This window comes from Fundulus heteroclitus, chromosome 2 (assembly GCF_011125445.2).
Source record: "Fundulus heteroclitus isolate FHET01 chromosome 2, MU-UCD_Fhet_4.1, whole genome shotgun sequence".
In the NCBI taxonomy this organism is placed as follows: Eukaryota; Metazoa; Chordata; class Actinopteri; order Cyprinodontiformes; family Fundulidae; genus Fundulus; species Fundulus heteroclitus.
The window spans coordinates 33338219-33355537 of NC_046362.1; the positions used below are offsets into that span (position 1 = coordinate 33338219).

The following is a 17319-nucleotide window of genomic DNA, read 5'->3' on the forward strand; positions in this document are numbered from 1 at the left end:
TATGATCCAAAGTATTGAATTGAGTATCGCTACAATTAAAACGTCTTGTAAAGTACTTCTATCTTAACACACAAATAGAGAATTATACGTCTGACTGAAAGAAAAGTAGTTTGGAATTTGCCGTAATATTAACCCTGTTGGATATAATAAAAGATTTGCCTCAGAATTTTCTGAAGCCTGGATATGATTTCTGACTCAAAGAAACGTTGGCTCCTTTTAAATGTAAGCTTTTATTAAAAGTTTCTTCCTAAAATATGTTGCAGCAGTGCGTCCAAGCAGGTGAGAAAACACTGGAGTCCCACCTGAGCCAGGTGATGCTGATGCAAATGAAGAATCGGGAACGCTCATCACACACCTCAGTACTTTTTACAAAAATATTTTAAACTGCTGTAAACCAAACATTTTGGTTTCAGCATCAAAGCAAAGATTTATCTTGCTCAGAATCATCTACAGCCTCAATCTAAAGACTATAATTGTTTTCTTTCTGCTCAATAATTTCCTCTCTAGCTTTCAGGAACGTGAAAGTGACCAAATATCTCTTACATCATCTGGCCCCCTTTACAAGCGCTTCTCAGATAAGCGCTCCACTAAATCTGCATATATTATGCAGTTTTTGTCTGTTTTCAGCTCAAGTTTGATCATGTGCAAGGTTTTAGCGACACCTAATGGACAAACAGGAAACAGCTTTAATTAAAAAAGTAAGATCTGAAAATCTTTGAACTATTCAGGAAAATACAGCATAAAAAGACTTTGCTATTAGCAAACAAAAATAGTAATTTAGGTCTGCATCTTTGCAGTTATTTATTTGACATCAAATAAACAGAAATTCTTTCAGGTTTCTGCTTAAAATCGAATCAAATACTTTCACAGATCCACGTTTAGGGTTTGTAGCGATCTCTCCCCGGGAAGCAAAATTTGTTTTTTTTAAGTAACTTCACCATGTGTGTGTGTGTGTTTCCTCACATCCACCGGCTGCAGATGCTGTGCAAGCTCTGCACTGGTGGCAGCATGACAGCAGCACCCTCCTCTGGAGGACACAGTTGTGGAGCTTCCTGGACTCTCTTGGACATCCCGAGGCCTTCTTCTCACAAAGCTGAGCCGCTCAGCTTCACCCGTAATATTTTAAGCAGCCATTCTTGCATGTGAAGCCGTTTTAATGCCACTCCACGATTGCTGCCTACTTCTCTTCAGAGGTAACTACAGCTCAGTCGAGATAACAACCATATATGCACGTCTACTCTTGCTTTTACAACAGTTAATGTGCTGATTGTGCGGCAATAAAGGTATTTCTAAAGAGTATAGCCATTTTTGCTCAAAGTTTGACCTTAGCAAACCTCATGATGAGGCGACACAGGTCAGTTAGCTTCAGTTTGATGTCACAAACAGGTTTTTATTCATTATTTCTTTATCCTATTAATTTATTAGGCTGGCTCTTTGGCATGCCTGACTTTTCTTTAACTAATTTTCACCAGTTTTTCAAAGGCAACCTGTGAAAATGCCTCATGTGTCACTTTTTGTTACTCCTTCCCCTGGAGAGACCAACGGCGACGGACCTCGTGGTCCCGGGGTCGAGGTGCTCTCTTTGCCACAGCCACACCTTAGCAGACGCTGAACACCCAGAAACAAGTGTTGTATTTTTAATTGATTCTGGAGGGTCTGCATGTCGAGTAGAGAGTCAGGCCTAAGGCAGAATTTGATTTGGGGGCTCCTCTTCCTCTCCTCTTCCTGTTTAGGTTGTGGCCTAATTTAATCAGCTTAGTTTATAAGCAATCACGGAAAATTTGCTAAGATATATTGATGAACAAACTGAACTCAAACGCAAAGAAAAGATTTACCAACTCGTAGCATCAACAACCGAACATTTTAAACATGAATTTAAAAATATTTTCATTTATCTCTGAGAGAAATGAATGCAAGTGAAGCTGAATAGCTGTCTCGTTCTAAATAAACAGCTATAATATGTTTAAATCGATGCTCTGTGTTAAAATTCAAGCATTCACATCTTCATTGCACAATAATTGCACCTTATTACCTCAATATCTGTTGTCTGCGACTCATGAAGGGCAACTATTTCATACAAACTTTTGAATCATCCTCTCATTTTTTAATCTCTCTTGAACGCTACAAGAAAAAAACAACAACCCCCAGCGGCTTAGTTTTATTGTGCCTTAAAGCATAGATTGTCATAAATCCTTGCGGTTGTTGACAAATGTTCATTTACTAAAAATGGGTTTGGTAAAGAACCGATGTTTGCTCCCCCTAAAAGTCAGGTCCATGATTTCATTTAAATATCTGAACCTTGAAGGCCGGCAACCGTGTCTGCTGCTTGTTTAAATAAATGCAGGAGATTTTAATGAATTTTCAGAAGCAGCTGCGTGTGGTGCTGCTGTGCAGAATGAGGTGGAGCGAGCAGGAAACCCATAAGGCTGATAAGTATTCAGACCTTGTCTAGACTGCATCAGGATAGAAAACACTCCTCCTCTTCCTCCTCCTCCTCCTCCTCCTCCTCTCTGCATCAGTGTAGTGGGATCTCCTTCATCCAGGCAGGAAAAGAGGGACGAAACGGAGGGGAATCCCACTCCCCTTCTTACCATCCTGCAGGAGAAAAAAGGGCAGGTAAACCACCTCTCTGTTTCTTCTCGTTTCTGCTCTGCAGCTCTCGTTAATATAAACATGACGAGAATATGAATATTTCTTCTGCTTTCTGGGACGTTGTGTTTGGCTACTTTGGAACCACGTTTGGTTCAGGCGAAGTTTCCTGAAGCGCGTGCCGTTTTCATCTTTCCCTGAAACTGGCTGCGGCGATGTGTCAGGAGAAACAACGTGTGTTTTTGACATGCATCATCCAGCTGTTACATAATGTGGCTCTTTGCTCGTTCGTGTGGAATACAGAACAGCTGTCCAGCTGCCTCCCGTCTGTAACAAAACACACTTCCTGCAAACAAACCCCACTGACAGTTTAAATGATAAATCTTACTATTTGGTGCTTTGGATTGTTGCTTGTTGTCATTAACCTGCAGGTTCTGATTTCTGTCTGCAGTCCCAGGAGTTTGAGATGTATGTGAAGTTAAATAGTTTGCAGATGTTTGTATTGAAGTAGGTGCATCTTCTGTGGACTTTGGACTTTATTTATGACCTTTTTAAAGCAGATGCAGTGACTAATGATACCCAGCCTGCGCTCATGTATCCCCCTGAAACTATGATTTCATTGCATGGTCGCCACTCCGGTTCTCCGCTCTGGTTTTACTGGGTACAAGTGGAAGAAATCAGTTTCCTGTGGAGGGTGGCCGGGCTCAGCCTTGGAGAGAGACCAGCTGAGGAGCTCTGTTATCCGTGGGGAGCTCAAAGTAGAGCCGCTGCTTCTCCGCATCAAAAGGAGCCAGTTTAAGCAATTCAGACATCTGATTAAGATGAATAAACACAGGAAGCTTACCATCATCCCTCTGTTTTAGTATGCATTATGCCTGTAAATTTGAATTTGACTTTGGAAAGTGCCTTGAGATGATGTGTATCATGAATTGGCGCTATATAAACGCTATATAAACAAAATTCAGTTGAACTGGGTTGAATTAAATACATTTGTAGTGAAACTGCAGAAACAAACAGCTTCTGTATCTATCTATCTATCTATCTATCTATCTATCTATCTATCTATCTATCTATCTATCTATCTATCTATCTATCTATCTATCTATCTATCTATCTATCTATCTATCTATCGATCGATCGATCGATCGATAGATATAGATATACATCTATATCTATATCTAGATAGATAGATAAATAATACATATAATTAGCAAATATATGTATAAAATAAAATATTTTGAATCTTCTTTGTCTGAAAATAGTGAGAATTTCTATGGCAGGTTACATCCCAAGCCCATGGACCAGTTCTGTGGATCTGCTACTGACTGCAGCAGAAAAATGACTCAAATTGTGGTTGCATGTTTGCAATGAATGAGTTCAAGATCATGCCAAAAAAAAAAGGTTTTGCATTACATTGAATTCATAGATTCAAAAGCTTATGTTTTTTTTTTTTTTACGCCGTCTGATTATTTGTGCAGTCAGAACTGCACACTGGTGATCAGTCAGGGCCGACGATCTTTAAGAAACCCGTTTGGCTTCAAGCATCAACCTCTTTACACCATCTGCATCTTGGCTGAAAGGAAAAACAAGCCTTTAATGCACCATGCATTGTTTTAAAGGAATCCTCCTTTCCTGAACGTGCCCAGACCTTTCCTATGTTCCTCTAAATCCTGGAGCTCACCAATTAATTCATGAATTTTCTGAGCAACGAGCCAACAGGGCGGCAGGCTGCGGAGAGTGCTGTTTGGGCTCGGCCTGATTTATAATGCATGGAAGGGGAACGGAAGGGGGGTGGGGGGTGTAATCAGAAAAATATATATATGGAGGAGGAGGGGAGGAAGGTGGAAAAAGAAATGTTGGATTTATTTGCAGCTCTGGAGCTCTTTCAGTGAGCTGATGTTCCATCTGCAATAAACCTGACGTTTAACACCAGAGGAAGGTCCGGATCCTCTCAGGTCTCCCGTTTCACAGAGTTAAAGCTCGCCCCAGTTTCTCTGGGGAAAATCTAGAACGGTTTTAGCACCAATTGATAAATACGTCACGCTGAAAACTGATTATGGTCAGCATCCAGTGAGGTAAACATCCACCGGGTCAGCCGTGGAGAAGAGTCATGCAAACAGATTCCTGCAGATATTCAGATGCAAAGTTAACTTTCTCCTGTTTATTTCAAGCTGCACTTTATTTCTGCACATAGACCCAAAAGGTCTCAATAAAAGCATAAACCAGGCGAACAATAAGAAAATATGTCAGACCTCAGGACAAACTCCTGCCGTGATTTCCTATTTAAATCCTGATTTTATGCGTACCGAGGCCGGTTTCTTCCCATCATAAACCTCTTAGTGTGGATGTGGTGTTATTGAGGTCTGTGGGACCTGATGCATGCAGGAAACCAGCCAGCAGGGATTGTTTGAGCAGAATAGGGGGCGTGGGGGTTGTATTTTAATCAGCATCCTGCTCATTGATCAGCGCTTGCTCCCGTCTGCTCGGGCTGCAGAACTGTGCGGCAGAGCGGTCCAATCCAATCTAATGTGCTGAGACGTGCCAAATCAGGAAGATCAATCTCAGAAATTCCAGCCTTCTGGACCCAAGACAAGAAATAATTTACAGAGTCATGGATTCAGGCTCTTGTTAAAGTCAGAAAACTATTTTTTTTTTATTCGGCTGCCTTCTTCACTAATTAACTAGAAGGCCTTGAAGCCTTCAGTTTAGCTGCAGGAAAAAAGAAAAAACAGCATTTATTGTGGCGGTGGCAGAGTTTCTATGTTTTTATGTGAATTTAAGAAGCCGGTTCTGGTCCCAAAATAAGCAAAAAACATACATTTTCTTTAGATCTGATTTTGATGTGCTTAGATAGCAGACATAACTAACTTAAAGATGTCTGGAGTATCTACACCAGAGTTGGGACCAACTCATTACTTCCTAATTCACAAGTAAGTAAAATCTTATGTAATCTCAAGTCGAGTCCGAAGTCAATTTTTTATGGTGTAGATTTCAAGCTATTAACGTGTCATAATGAGCTATCTTTGAAACACTGAACATATAAACCTAAAATAAGTGTTCGCTTAAATGTCACAAAGCATCTAAAATGCGTTCTATTGATGTTCAACATGTTCCTTAGGATTTTCCTCCGGCTTGCTCTGCGTCTGCTGGTTTGCAGCTGCGACCTGCTTATGGAGGTATTTTTGAATCCAAAGTACTTGTAACTTTATTTTTGTAAATGTGAAAGACAGAAAAACAATTACAACTACAAATCTCTTACAGCATTTCAGTACACAAATATTTTACATTCAAATGTACCTTCATACAGGCTCCCCTGACTTTAATGACAGCATCAAGTCACACCAAGTAAAGACTCCCAAGTCCAAGTCATCAAATCTGTAACTCCACTCCGACTTGAGTGACGCCTTGAGGATGTTGAGTCGTGCTGGTGAAGATTCTCAGTCATCCAGGTCATGGTCATTCCAAAAAAGTTAAAAAACAAAAAACAACTGGACTTTTTTTTTTCCAAAGTTTGAAGACGTTTCGCTTCCCATCCAGAAAGCTTTCTCAATTCAAAATGTCTGGAGTAGTGTGGAGTTCCAAGCTTTATATTATTGCCCAAAAAGGCCTTGTTATGGCTTAGATAACATGCAAATTGAACCGAAACAGGTCCAGTTGTTTTGTTTTTGAACTTTTTTAGGATGTTGAGTTGGGAAACCCGACAGGTTTCCAGCTAAGACCCCTCGACGCTGTGAGGTCACATGAGGCGACATGAGAGCCGAGATTCGCCGTGGACTCGTGGCGTTTCCAGTCAGACTGGTTCCATCCGTGTAATCCAGCCGAAGTGTGCCGCTGGCATTATGGATGCTCCCCATCGCCTGATTGTATGTTTGAACGTGCACAGCTGGCGGTCTGACCGCAGAGCCGGAGTCACTCTGATGGCAGTAAAGGGATTAAGGTCAGCTGGTGCAAACCATGTGCATTTGTTGGGGGGGGACTTTAACCTTTTCAAGATAACTGAATCCAACTGCAAAAACGGATCTAAAAATAAGTAAAATGTTCTTAAAATTAATGTTTCTGTCCTAGATTTGAGCAGGTAGATAAGATAATCTGCCAATGGAATGAGTATTTTGACCCCTAAAATAAGATAATTAGATAAACTGCACTTGAAATAAGATGATGGAGATGAATTGTTCTGATTTTAAGTGCAAAAATCTTATTCTATTGGCAGATTATCTTATTTACCTGCTCAAATCAAGGAAAAATACATTAATTTTAAGAACATTTTACTTATATGTAGTTCGTTTTTGCAGTGAAATCTCTGGTTGTAGATTCAATCAGGTTTTGTAATTGGGTTCTCTTTCCAGACCCCAGTTCCCCGCGACATTTGGTTTAGTTTTACTCCTTCTTTGAATTATTGGTTTTCTGGTTGGAAATGTTATTTTTTTTGTCTGGTTTCTGCGATGACGGTTTGCTTGGATTTCCTTTCATTGATAAATGTTTATCCTTTAATATGTCTTCCCTGTTTCTGGACCTTCTACCTTTGTGGGCCTTATGGACGCTGTAGTAAATCTAATATAACGCGCCCGCTGTGCCTCTTTCTTCCGTTGTAGCCGCATGAACACACCGATCGCTCAGCTGTCGGCTGCGTTTGAGAATGACCCTCATTTTCAGGTTGCATTAAATGCTGTCTGGAGATCTTTAATCTGAACCAGGAACAGGAACAGGACTCTGTTTACAGTAAAACTTCACTACAGATCTTACCGGCTATCTTTTTTTTTCTGTTTGTGAAGATTTTGCCTGACCTTTAAAAGACAATAAGCCTGTTCATCCTTTTTGGCACCTCTTTCTCCACCTGAAGGTGAAAACAGCCCCTCTGAGCATAAACGCACTAATGAGCCCAGCGGAACAGCTCAAAGAGGCCTGCTGTCAGGAAGGAGGGCTCACTCTGACTTTAATCAGACCTAAACCAGGATGCAGACCATAAACGAAGACTTCAGAGATTTTATTTCATCTTTTTTTTTTTTTTTTTTACCTTTGGAGATGAAGTGATTTGATCACAGGATATGTATTCGAGCAGTTTTAATGCCAGGATGAATGATCTGAAGAGACAATTGGTCAGTTTTGACCTTACAGCAGCATCGGTTTCTGTTAACAGTGTCGTTAAAATCTCTGATAATTGGCCACTTCTTTTTTTCCTCGATCGTCAATGAGATTTAGCCGCTGCAGCAGTTCATGTGAGCAAATATCATTCACAAGGCACGGGGGGGGGGGGGGGGGGGGGGGGGGGGTGTAGCAGGTCCCACCTCATCTGGATGTGAAAGAAAATCCCAAAGGATCTTCCTCTAGTTCCTCCTCCTCCTCCTCCTCCTCCTCCTCCTCCCAGGAGAAACAGAAGCAGAAACAGACAACATATCTTCCAACAGGATCACGCTTATAATTTCAGCTGAAATAACAGCAACGAATACAGACGACAGAAGGAGACTGCTAAATGGAAAAGAGGTCGGCTTTTGGAGTTAATGAATCTCTTCTCAGTTTCTCATCTGCTGCCTCCTTCATCAATTAGTAATGATGCTTTACGGCATAAAGAAACAGCCTCCAGCGGCCGCACTCAGGCAGCAGATGTAAAAAAAAAACAAAAAAAAACAAAAAAAAAGGGAAATATGGCAAAGAGAACAAAAGTAAAAAACCCCCAAAAATAATAAATTTAATTAAAGACAAGCATGAAGAAAAGAGGAAGAGGTGGTGATGTGTGTCAAGCATCTCTGCTCTAAGTCAACACATCTGTCAACCCTCTTCCTCCTCCTCCTCCTCCTGGTCTCTCCATCCCTCCATCCCCCTCCCACCAGTCAACCATCTGCCTCCTCAGGACCCCCCCCCCCCCTACAGAAACGTGGCACGGTCCGGCTCACCTCGGAGCTCAGAGGACTGAACCAATGAGGGCGTGGCAGGGTGGAGGAGGAGAGGGGATCAGCAGCAGGGAGGAGTGCTGCAGTGAAACAGGGAAAGCTGACAGCATCCTCTTCTAATCCCTCAGTCGTGCCTCAGCGTTGGATGCTCTTTACAAAGTCTGAAAAAAAAAATACTGAAAAAAAATAGGATTTATTCAGAGCTCTGAAGCTTCGTTCTCACTTGTCCCGGTAAGAGAAGTAATTTCCTTTTTTATTTCTAAATGCTTTTAATCTTTTTATTGTGTGAGTCAGAGATTTACATCAACTGATTCTTTGTAATATTTAATCGGGGATAGGATTAAAACTGTTAATTTAATTAAAACAATCAGAACTTTCTCCTCTTGCTCAGGATGCGATGCGGGGAAATATACCGATGAGTTGAGTAAAGATGCGGGGGGACTGTCACTTTCATACATCCGACAATATCTCCAGTCAAATCGCAGCATGAATCTGTTTCTGACGAGCTGCGGGAAGCGTTAAAGCATCAACTCAGCAGGGATTTGGTGCCTTATGTAATCCCACACCAAAGCAAACACCATTCTCACGTTACAACCCTTTTCATGCTGCATGCAAACTCTGTTTCAAAGCAAAGCAGCTGATGGTTACTGTCGACTCACCCGCTGCTTGTGGGGCAGACCTGACTCTCCAGCCCAGTGCAAAAACACCTTTGTGGAAAACCACGACGTCGTTGTGTGTAACATTTCACTACAAGCTGGATTTCCACTGATGACCCACTTCACCGCCGGAGAGCTGCTGTCAGAAACCCAAAGCCTCCACGCTCAGAGACGCCGGGGATCGTTTCTGTTTATTTTGGATTTCTTAAGCTGCTGCATTCTCGCGAAGTTTAGACTCGTTTAAAATCAGATTTCACAACTCTTGTCAATGTCTGATCATGCTGCAGTTTTCTGCTCAAAATTCAATTTAATCTGCTAATGACCGTCTCTTTACAGTTTATGTATTTATTTTTCAAATGGGGAAACCTTTCTCCTGCTTTTCGTCTTTTGGTGAAAACACCTCCAAAGCGGTTCCAAATCCTGTTAGGCTGCTCACGCCGACTCTTTAACTAGTTCTGCTGAACCACAGAGAAGATCCAGGTGTGTTTCCCAGCCCGGGCCCGTCAGTAAAATAAAATCTTCACTTGCAGTAAATGTTTGATTCTCCTACCTGTTGGTTTCCGTGCTCCTGTAGTCGAGAGAGGGCTTTTCTGCACAGTTCACTGGATTTGTTTCAGTGTTTCTGCAAACAGGCGGCTGAACATTGCCGGTCTGATTTATAAGCTCCGTTTTAAACCACAGGCATTGTTGGTGAACGCTCAGCGATAATTATTATCAGCAGCACTTTGCTTAGGATTTATAAACACCGGCCGGCGATATTAAAAGACCGGACAGCGTTTGAAGATTCAGCTGAGAACAACGGTGCAGCTCTGACTTGACTTAGATGACGACAAAACGAGGAGCAGGAAGGTGAGAAGCAGTGAACTTCCAGAACTGATCTGAGGTTTTTCATGTTGAAACAAACTTAAAAGATCTCCGTTGGTTGTTCTCCGTGGAAATACCTCCAGCTCCTCATTCAATTCAATTCAATTTTATTTATATAGCACCAATTCATGAAACATGTCATCTCAAGGCTCTTTACAAAGTCAAAATCAATGATATTATACAAATTGGTCATAAATTTCCTATATAAGGGAACCCAGTTGATTGAAGTCCCGACAAGCAGCATTCACTCCTGGAGAAGCGTAGAGCCACAGGGAGAGTCGTCTGCATTGTTGATGGCTTTGCAGCAATCACTCATACTGAGCAAGCATGAGGCGACCGTGGAGAGGAAAACTCCCCTTTAACAGGGAGGAAAACCTCCAGCAGAACCAGAACCAGGCTCAGTGTGAACGCTCATCTGCCTCGACCGACTGGGGCTTAGAGAAGACAGAGCAGAGACACAGAAAGCTCAGAAGCTCACATTGATCCAGTAATCTGTTCTACGTTAGATGGTAATAGCGGGTGATCTGTCTTTTCTGGATGATGTCACAGTTAACAGAACGTCACAAGCCACTTCTTTCCTCTGACCCGGCTGAAAGTTGGTGCTGACATTAATGAACCTTAATTGTACCACAGAGGAGAGATAGCTGTTGCTGAACGAACACTGGAACCGGTTCAGGGGGAGAATAACCGAAAGGAGCCGAATTGCATCAGCTCCTTTCAGCTTTGACCCTGGATGCAAACACAAATATGGACATAAACAAGCCTCGGAGGCTTTACCCTGCAGACAGGATGACAGGGCCACAGAGCGGCTGGTGTTTATCTCCAGAGCTCAAGGGTTGAAAGGCAGGGTCCACATCTTTAACAACATGGAGACACACAGAGGGCATGGCTTTTAGACCGTGAGGAAGCTGAAATAACTGGAGAACATGCAAACTCCACGCAGGAAGATGCCGGGCCGGGATTCAAACCCAGGCCTTCTTGTCGCAAGGCGGCAGTGCTTCCACTGTGTAGCCTTCTGTGAATACCAAGATTAAGCTATTCTTCGTTTCCTTCATTTCCTCTTCAACCACAAGCTGCTGGTACTGATCCAGGAACAATCTGGATATTTTATGCACAAACAACAACTGATATTCTTTCATTTTTTTCCCGCCATGATGTGAAATCATGAAAAATTAGGACATCCAAAGGCAATTAGCTTCTGGGCGTTTTAAAAATATTTTTGTACACATTGATATTTACATCGATTTCAACAGTACTGTAAAAACTAATCAAGACACATAACTAAACTCTAACAGAATAAAATAGGACGTCCCTAAGTCATTTCCTCTTGAAATGGCTAAAATTACAGACAGGTAGGTCCTGATTCGAGTCAAAACACTGATCTTGATCTCTGAGGTGCCTCACATGCAGGAAGGCCCTCAGATGCCTCACAGCTGAAGATATGGAGCGGGGCGAACTTTCCTCGCTGCATTTTACTGACATTATATGAACCCAAGGTGGTTTCATTAGCCATTCAGTAGTTGGCCTGCATATATTTCTCCTCAGAATTTTTTCCACATAATTGAAATCCTTTTAAACTCAAATAGGATTGGATGGTACATAATTTTCAAACATCTAAGGTTGGCAAATTATGTGAGGTTTTAGTAAGCAAAATGTAGACTGGACCTCAGAAGCCACATGATGCAAAAGAGGATTTCAAAAGCAAACTTATAAGAGGCATAAGGAGAACAGCCCCTCCTTGCAAAATCAGTCTGAACCATGGAGCAAACGGGAGCATGAAATCAAACGGAAGAGGCCAGTGATGACAAATGAAAACCAAGGATTTTAAATAGAGAGAAACGTGTGGAGAAAATCAGGAGGCAGAGCTGAGACTAAGAACATAATCCACAAAAGTATGAATAGAAATGGTCGCAACTAGAAAATATAAACAGGGAAAAAAAACGGAAACATAAAGACACCCAAAAATTCCAACCCCCCAAGACTAATGAGCATAAGGCAATAACCAAAGAAAGCACGACCCACGCACCATAACAGCAAATAAACACAAAATAAAACCAAAACCCAAGCAAAGGTGTAAATTATCAGTATCTATTAGGTCATTTATTCTAAACGAGCTTATGGGAAAAACCTTAAAGAAAAGACGGGTTAGTTAATTAGCATCTGTACCAAAGAGCAACCTCCTCATTTCTGATGCTGCTGCAGGAGTGCAGCTTCCTTCTGCTCCACCTCCAAGCAGCAAAGCTCACTCCGTCTGTGTTTGTGCACGTCTCCTGCTCCACATAGCAGCTCGATGCATTATTAATCCGCTCTAAATGACGCCGCTCTCTGCAGCTGCCTCAGCTATCCCGCTTCACCGGGCAGTTTTCACCATCGTCAGGCCGGAAACGGGCCACCTGTCCTGGTTCAGGTGTAGCATCTATCCGCCAGAACGAGACATTTTCCATGATGGAAACAGTCTGAAGCCTGTTTCAGGAAGCACGCTTTCCCCAGTCCTGCTTTTGAAGTCGGTTCAGATGATGTCTTAAAACCGTTCTGTGTGACATTAATGAAATGTCTTCATGTAACGCAGAGGTTGAAGAGTGTCTGGGCAGTCATGCAGGAAGAGGTAACGCAGAACAATCAGAAACAAAATCAGAATCAGAAATCCCAGAGGGAAATTACAGTTCCAGTACAACCATCCATCTCATACAAGCAGCTTTTTGAAATAGTTTCCCTTTGTAAAATATGGTCTGCAAGCTATATATCAACTATATGGAATATATGTTATAAATATAAAATGTAACAACGAAGGTACTAAACCGTGCTTTCTGTGTATGAACAGAAATCTACATTGAATTGGGAAAGGTTATGACTCTCTCTGGGTTTTTCACTCACGCAGAGGAGGATCTTGAAGGAGCTGTGCTGACGGATGGATTTCCTGCTCCTCTCATGTTGCCTTCCAACCACGTTTCCTCCTTGAAGCTGGTGTTTAACCAGCGTTATAAACATTGCTTCTGCAACCTATGTCTGTTCTACGATCTGACAAAACAATGGACAGATACAGTCCTGGGAAAACAAAGTCCATCCCATCATCCAGGAGCTTTGAGAACCCCCTTAGCAGGAACTAAGCGTGTAGCTACACCTGTAACATTTGGTCCACTCTAAATGGACCAGAGCTTGTTTTCTCACTCAGTCCGGACCTTTTGTGCAGCTATGAATACCCTCAGGTGAACCCTGGTCTTAGTCCGCTTCCACACATAATCTGGTGTCATTTGCTTCTTGTCTGAATCCAAAACGGCTTCAAAATAAACACTTTTTTTTTGGACTTAACGGGCCACCGTTGCAGGACACCTAGCAAAGATTAGCCCTTAGTGTTGCTAAAGCTACGACTGCATGGATGCTACAAGCAATGAGCCCTGGACATGGTGCCTCCTTAAATGCACGTATCCAAAATGGTAGAAAAGACACAAGACTGTGGTCGCATTCAGCATGTTTAGCAAGAAAATGAAGGGTTTAAGGGAAAAACCTTTGACGAGGAAATGAGAATGTGAATGAGCTGCTCTTGACATTCAAAGTGGTAACAACAGCAAAAAATGTTTGTTTGGGCATTTCTGGGTCTGTGCTGCGTTCCGTCGTGCTCGTTTCTGCCCAGTTGGAACAACAATTGTCACTCTGTTACAAGTTATAGTTCACTTGTAAAGTGTACAATGTGAAAGCAAACAGCACCACATGGAAACAACAAAGTCCACCTTTGGTCAGGACCAAACAAGCAGACTGAAGGACTTTGCTGGTGTGAATACACCCTTAGTTGAGTGTTTTTTTTCTCTGATCTTATCCAGTCTCTCATGTCGTTGTGAAGGAACATTGGTTCAGTTTTCTTTCCCATAACTGTTCAGTTAATTGCGTTTTGCCGACATTTGTTTCTGCGCGGCTCTCCAAAGGTCCCACAACAGCATTTCGTTTAGGTTGCCGACTTCGACAGGGTCGTATCAGCAACTTGATTCTGCTGTTTTTCAGTCAGCGTGTTATAGATTTGCTGCTGTGTTTGGGATCATTGTTGATGACCCATTTTGGGCCAAGCTTCAGCCTTATTCCTTGTTGTGATCCTTCTATTGAAACCCATGGTGCAGCCCTGTGTGTGGGGTTTCCCCAGTAGAAATCCCCAAAGTCCTATACAGATCAGTACTGTGAGTTTAAACCCTTCTCTTCTAAAAGCAGACGTCTTGGTTGATCAGCTTGTAAGATGTGAAATAAGGGAACCGTATGGCGGGTTTATGCACGGTTGCCTGTTTAACTTCAACCAACCAACCCAAACCCTCAGCCCTCCACCGCAGAGCTCAGCGGTTGGAACGAGGTCTGTGTCGATGAGCTCGGTTTGGTGTGCACGCCGCTGTGGATGATAGCCAAACATGTCTACTTTAGTTTCATCTCTCCAGGGAACGTTGTTGAGGATGTGATGGCGGGAATTTGCAGGAGGCTCTCCTCCTGGAGAGATTGACAGCTGCCTGGGATTCCTGAGGTCTTATCACTTTGGCATTGTGTCAATTCAATTCAATAACATTTTATTCATACAGCACCAATTAATGATACATGTCATCTTAAAGCACTTTCCAAAGTCAAATTCAATCAGATCCTCCAGGTTGGTGAGAAAGTTTCCTCTCTAAGGAAACCCAGCAGGTTGCATCAAGTCTCTCCAAGCAGCATTCACTCCTCCTGAAAGAGCGTAGAGCCACAGTGGACAGTCGTCTGCATTGTTGATGGCTTTGCAGCCAACACGCATCTTCATGCTACCGAGCTGCAAACTACCAGATCTCCTACTTTTCTAGAGGCGCTTGGGTGATAATCACCCAATCAATGTATTTGATCTGCAGCACCTGGTTGCTACTTTCCTTATTAGCTCAGGAGGAAGCAACAAGGAAGCGCCGACAGCTTCACTGTCTTGCCGATGTTATTTTTAACATGACCGTAAGCTGTTCGGAAGGAAAGGGCTAATTATGTGTTTTTGTGGCGAAACAGCCTGACAGCAACACTGATAAACTTGGTTCAATCTTACGATCAAGTCAGGATGAAGGCGCCGTCTGAATAAGTCTGTTTTAATTTCCTGCTGAACAACCTGTGGCTGCATCACGCTTTATCAGATGGTTTCCAGCATTTACAGACTCTCTTTGTCTCCGTCTGCCTCGTCTGTCTGTTTATTTACTTATTGTTGACTTTCAGCAGATATTAAACTGATAAAAATGTTCAGTTTTGCTGTGTCTTTTATTAATTTAATATTATAAGAAAATGCAACCTCCTTTTCTTCATCCTCTCCCTAGTAGATTATTGCATTCTAAAGTTTTCTGTTCTAGACATTAATATCCCTGTCCTTGTACTTTGTTGTTTTTTCAGCTTCATATTTTCTCACTGTTTGAGCAAAAATAACCAAACCCTTTCAAAACACTATATTGTTTGTACCTTTAACTTTATTCCGTCCCCAATGACCTAAAACTAATTTTCATTTATGGTTCAAATTATGTCATCTGTATTAATGAAGTAGATATAAAACAACCTGAGCAGGTTCTGAACCAGAATCTATATTTATGTCTAGATAAATGCAAAAATAAAGATGTAGCCCTCTGTGCATAATGATGGGACAAAGCACATTACAGAACATGCCTGAATTAGCCATGAAAGGCTGGTTTTCATCTGTAGTCCCACAGGGTATCATTTAAAACACAGTAGATAAAAAATACGATACAAACAGTAAAGAGATACTTTTATCATAAAGTTAGCTACATTTCATTCTCAGAATACGCTTGTTAAAATAAAATATATATCAGATAGCATACTCAAAGAAAATCCATAAAACACAAGAACAAATCAGTGCAATACATTAAAATGCAAAAGGGATTTCAGAAACCTACAACCAGCTGCCACAAAAATTGATTATCCAGGAGCCATGATTTTAAGTAGTTGGATTTCAAAGACCCATATGTTTTATGTGTTTGGGATATTTTATTCCAGTCATGAGAGGCTTTTACTGAAAATGAGTTTTGACTGAATTTACTCTATCTGAAAGGTACAGTAGGGACCTCATGAGGAAGAGGTGCAAGACCATGCAAGACTTTAAAGACCAGACAGAGATTTGCAAACATGATCATATTCTCCTAACTCCCCAGATGCTGTTTCCTGTTCTACGTGCTGTCTATATAAGGTCTGTTTGACAAGACCATCAAAAACCTCAAGCGTTCATTGGCCAAGGTCCATCCTGAGCAGGTTGTCAGTCCATCACGGGGCAAACAACCATGCCCACACTTACAACTAAGAAGGGCCATTTAGAGAGACCAATTAGCCTAACAGTCATGTTTTTAGACTGTGGGAGGAAGCTGGAGTACCCAGAGAGAATTCTAGCCTCAAAATGGACTAACAAAACACTATCAAGATGGAGGCTTGGTGTATAAAGCTTTAATTTATCCTGATCAAATGTTTTTTGGTCTTTTTTATAAGTATATAATGTGGCTATATACCTTTAAGGGCTTTATAAGTGAAAAGGAGAATTTTAAATTCTATTACTGATTTAGTAGAGCTAATGAAGGGAAGCTAAAATAGATTTTCATCAGAACTTTGTGGTCCTCTTGATTGTAAACAATTACTATTGTCCAGCCTTAAAGTAACTAATGCATGGACTAGTTTTTTATTGTCACTCCTGGACAGAATATTTCTTATCTTGGCAGTATTCCGTGGGTGAAAAAAGGAAACTCTAGAAACCTGTTTAATATGGGATTTAAATGACGTCTTGGTCAAATATAACACCAAGGGTGTTTTTTTTTTTTTTTTTTTTTTTTTACTTTATTACCAGAGGTCAATTTATTGCTGCCCAGATTAGGTGATTGATTGAGAAGTTTAAAGACTCTCCACACATGGACAGGGAAAACATATAAACTGCAGGAAGACCCCAGGCCAGGATTTGAACCCAGGACCTTCTTGCTGTAATGCAACATTGCTACAAACTCCGACACTGTGCCCTCATCTAGACTAGGCTTCTTTAAAAGAGTTTTTTACCTGAGGAAGAGATGCACCGATATGAAAATCTGGGCCAATATCAGTATCCGCTGTTGATATTGCTTTTATGGTTGAAAACTGGTATTTACCGATATTGTACACCGATTTTATATATTTTCCTCTCCATTTTAAAAAACAAAACAAAACGAAACAGAAAGCACAGCCTAACTGTTGATGTTGCTTCTCTGCTTTGACTGAACACCCCACAATCCTGTACTGCATCACTGTCACATGCCTAAAGTAACACAGCATGGTTCACCCTCATGCGTAATAACTACTACTGAAGCCCCTCAGTGTCATAA

General features: G+C 41.6%; 1 protein-coding gene across 1 annotated transcript in view; it reads left to right on the top strand.

The window, feature by feature from the left end:
- The first annotated feature begins 8503 nt into the window (after positions 1 to 8503).
- LOC105929750 (synaptic vesicle glycoprotein 2B) overlaps positions 8504 to 17319 on the top strand; it is a 40785-nt gene continuing 31969 nt past the window's right edge. The window contains exon 1 of the mRNA XM_012867649.3: positions 8504 to 8708. The gene's annotated coding sequence lies outside the window, so the exon portion shown is untranslated. The remainder of the gene's footprint in view (positions 8709 to 17319) is intronic.